The sequence below is a fragment of the Penaeus vannamei genome, chromosome 18, assembly GCF_042767895.1.
Source record: "Penaeus vannamei isolate JL-2024 chromosome 18, ASM4276789v1, whole genome shotgun sequence".
NCBI classification, from domain to species: Eukaryota; Metazoa; Arthropoda; class Malacostraca; order Decapoda; family Penaeidae; genus Penaeus; species Penaeus vannamei.
Genome location: NC_091566.1, coordinates 3,198,050 through 3,203,049, shown reverse-complemented (window position 1 = coordinate 3,203,049; position 5,000 = coordinate 3,198,050).

Sequence of the window (5,000 nt, the reverse complement as noted above, 5' to 3'; positions counted from 1 at the left end):
TTATTATATTTTTAACCAGAATTGTCATAGTCCACTGAGTTGTTGATATTTGTTTTGTATCAGGGACTTTGTGGCCTTGGCGGAGGTATGCGACTCTCTGACTGCTCCTGGTTATTATTGTTATTATTATTATTATCATCATCATCATCATCATCATCATCATCATCATCATCATCATCATCATCATCATTATCATTATCATTATCATTATGATCATCATCATCATCATCATCATCATCATCATCATCATCATCATCATTATCATTATCATTATCATTATCATTATCATTATCGTTATCATCATCATCATCATCATCATCATTATTATCATTATTATTATCATTATTGTTATTCTCAATATCATCATTATCATTATTATTATTATTGCCGTTATGGATAATATTACTATCATTATTATCATCATTAACATCACCAATATTTCTATCACTATCAATGCCATTCTAATTATCATCATTAGTTTAATTTCTTATATATTTGTTATTGTTATAACATACATCATCATCATCGTCTTCATCCCCATTATTATAATTTTTACTGTTATCGATGTTTGTTATGATATCGATGTAGTAATAACTGCCATTAATGACCCTTTTACCATAATTACCGTTATTACTACCATTACCATTATAATTCCCCTTAAAAGAATTATTTTTTAATCTTCAATCATAATTTTTACTGTTATCGACGTGGGTATAGTAATGACAACTACCATTAATAACCCCTTGGATATAATTACCATTATACTACTTATTATATTATCATTATTATATTATTATTACATGTTACTACTACCATTACCATTATAATTCCCCTTAAAAAGAATTATTTTCCATCTTCAATCATAATTTTTCCTGTTATCGACGTGGGTATAGTAATGACAACTACCATTAATAACCCCTTGGATATAATTACCATTATACTACTTATTATATTATCATTATTATACTATTATCATATGTTACTACTACCATTACCATTATAATTCCCCTGAAAAAGAATTATTTTCCATCTTCAATAATAATTTTTACTGTTATCGACGTTGTTATAGTAATGACAACTACCATTAATTACCCTTTGACCATAATTACCGTCATTACTACCATTACCATTATTATTCCCTTTAAAAAGAATTATTTTCCATCTTCAACCATATTTTTTACTGTTATCGACGTGGGTATGGTAATGACAACTACCATTAATGACCCTTTGACCATAATTATAGTTATTACTACCATTACCATTATAATTCCCCTGAAAAATAATTATTTTCCATCTTCAATCATAATTTTTACTGTTATCGGCGTGGGTATAGTAATGACAACTACCATTAATGACCCCTTGACCATAATTATCGTCATTACTACCATTACCATTACAATTCCCCTTAAAAAGAATTATTTTCCATCTTCAATCATAATTTTTACTGTTATCGTTATCAACTACCATTAATGACCCTTCTACCATAATTATCGTCATTACTACCATTACCATTACAATTCCCCTTAAAAAAAATATTTTCCATCTTCAATCATAATTTTTACTGTTATCGACGTGGGTATAGTAATAACAACTACCATTAATAACCCCTTGGATATAATTACCATTATACTACTTATTATATTATCATTATTATATTATTATTATATGTTACTACTACCATTACCATTATAATTCCCCTGAAAAAGAATTATTTTCCATCTTCAATCATAATTTTTCCTGTTATCGAAGTGAGTATAGTAATAACAACTACCATTAATGACCCTTATACCATAATTACCGTCATTACTACCATTACCATGATAATTCCCCTGAAAAAGAATTATTTTCCAACTTCAGTCATAATTTTTCCTGTTATTGACGTGGGTATAGTAATGACAACTACCATTAATAACCCCTTGGATATAATTACCGTCATTACTACCATTACCATTATTATTCCCCTTAAAAAGAATTATTTTCCATCTTCAATCATAATTTTTACTGTTATCGACGTGGGTATAGTAATGACAACTACCATTAATGACCCATAGACCATAATTACCGTCATTACTACCATTACCATGATAATTCCCTTTAAAAATAATTATTTTCCATCTTCAATCATAATTTTTACTGTTATCGTCGTGGGTATAGTAATGACAACTACCATTAATGACCCATAGACCATAATTACCGTCATTACTACCATTACCATGATAATTCCCTTTAAAAATAATTATTTTCCATCTTCAATCATAATTTTTACTGTTATCGACGTTGTTATAGTAATGACAACTACCATTAATAACCCCCTGGATATAATTACCATTATACTACTTATTATATTATCATTATTATATTATTATTATATGTTACTACTACCATTACCATTATTATTCCCCTTTAAAAGAATTATTTTCCATCTTCAGTCCGGATCTCAGCGAACGGCCGCAGCTTGTGACCGACCAGTGACGTCACAGCCGGATATTTCCCCACCTCGGAAAGAATTTACATTTATATTTCCTCCGAAGCCCCGAGGTGGCTAGTCCGGCGACGTGGGGGGGGGGAGAGGGAGGAGGGAGGAGGGGAGAGAGGGAGGAGGGGAGACGGGGGAGAGGAGGGAGGAGGGAAGAGGGAGGAGGGGAGAGGGGGAGGAGGGGAAGGAGGGGAGAGGAGGGGAGAGGGGGAGGAGAGGGGAGACGGGGAGAGGGGAGAGGGGGAGGAGAGGAGGGAGAGGAGGACGGGGTAGAGGGGAGAGGAGGGGGAGAGGAAGGGAGGAGGGGAGAGGGGAGAGGGAGGAGGGGAGAAGGGGAAGGGAGGAGGGGAGGGGAGGGAAGGTGGAAACAATGGCTTTTAAAGTGGAAATTTGGTTAGGCAGGAAATTCGGCTTGGAATTGCCGCAAGAACTTGATTTCTGCCTTCAAAGGGGGAAAGGTGTTGGCGACAAACTCTCTCTGAGTGTGATCCTCCACTTTCTTTCTATACCGCTTTCTCTCTCTTTCTCTTTCTCTTTCTCTCTCTCTCTCTCTCTCTCTCTCTCTCTCTCTCTCTCTCTCTCTCTCTCTCTCTCTCTCTCTCTCTCTCTCTCGATTTTTCTGTCTTTTTCTCTTTGTCTAGTATGGCAACCTAGTATTAACACTATAGTCCTACACGATACTTCATTCCAATCATTATAAAACAACTTAATAACAATAAATATATACATATATCTACATACATAAACAAATATATATATATATATATATATATATATATATATATATATATATATATATATATGTGTGTGTGTGTGTGTGTGTGTGTGTGTGTGTGTGTGTGTGTGTGTATATATATATATATATATATATATATATATATATATATATATATATATATATATATATATATATATATACATATATACATATATATGTATACATTTATATATACTGTTCCTAATATATCTCTTTATTTGTGATTTTTTATGCAATCAGAAACTCCTATCCGCATATTAATCTCACACATCCTCTGTCTTTAACTGTACAAACAATATTTTTTAATAGAACAGACTGTATTCCCGTTTTCAGTCACTGTATATACACTGTTTCCATAGGAGCAACGTAGGAATATAACAGTGGAGAGCGTTGCTTTGTAGGTTCTAAAGGTCTTGTTGCAACACAGTCTCTGAAAGGCAATGCAATCTACGTTAAGATATTGAAAGGAAAACAGTAGTTCTTCTTGCATGTGACGAACGAGCCAAATCTCGCACAAATCCATCAAATACGTGGAATTTTGGATGTGTAAGCGACCGAGCGGCGGATGAGACCCCCCCCCCCGATCCATCTCTTTATTGTGTTACATATGTTAGGCTTCGGGAAATCCTTTTGCTAAGCCTGTGGGTTAGCGAGAACCGAAGACCCATTCATCAGACTGATGCTGTACTGCTGCAGGACACTTATGTTGGGATCAGTTGTGAGTTTGATATAAGTTTTCCCGGTCTTTGCAATCATTATTATCATTATTATTGTCATTTTCATTTTCATAATTGTTATTATTATTATTATCATTTTTATCATTATTATTATCATTTTTATCATTTTCATTATCATCATTATCATTTTTATCATTATCATTATCATTTTTATCATTATCATTATCATCATTATCATCTTTATCATTATCATTATCATCATTGTCATCTTTATCATCATAATTATCATTACTATAATCAATATGGTTATTTATGTTATTTCTATCTTTACTACCCACAAAGGCGTGTACATACCGAAATCATCAGCATATGCGTTCACGGACAGACAGAAGTAATATTCAAATTTCACTCAAACCAGGAGGTAGAAATGAGGAATAATGATCTATCAGCGGAAGTACTCCGTGAAGTACTCAGTCAATAACAATAAGAATGTATTAAAGGGTCTAATTGTGATTGAAGACCACGTTTTGGGACCCGGGCTGGAAAAGACTCGTTGACCGTAATCAGATTTGATTTCTTGTAAAAAAAAAAAAAATAATAATAAGAGTAAATAAATAAATAGATAAAATAATTTTAAAAGATGGCCAATTGTATTGCGATGACAGTGAGCATCGAAAAATACAATAAGATTAGTGGTTATTAGTATGAAATAATGATAGCATTATTCTTTTTTGTTTTATGCGTAATCGTTTCTCCGACATTTTTGGCTTCATTTTGATAAAGCCTGAAGAAGAAGAAGAAAAAAAAATAAAAATCCGTAGTACTGATAAGTACTAAAAAATCTCTGTGTGCCCAACAGGCCAATCAAATCGCTTTCAATTTGGCACACAGGATCGAGGCATCAACATGGCACTCTGCCCTTCAACTACTCCCGTGTTTGTCAATTTTGAGACTTCTTTTCCGATTTTTAAAGACATCAATAGTACTATTACGACATTGGCCAGATTTTAGGATTTGGTGGATTTCCGGATTTCCTAAGAATTTTGGGGGGATTTCGGAAGTGAAATGCCCCCCGATTTTTTTTTTTTTT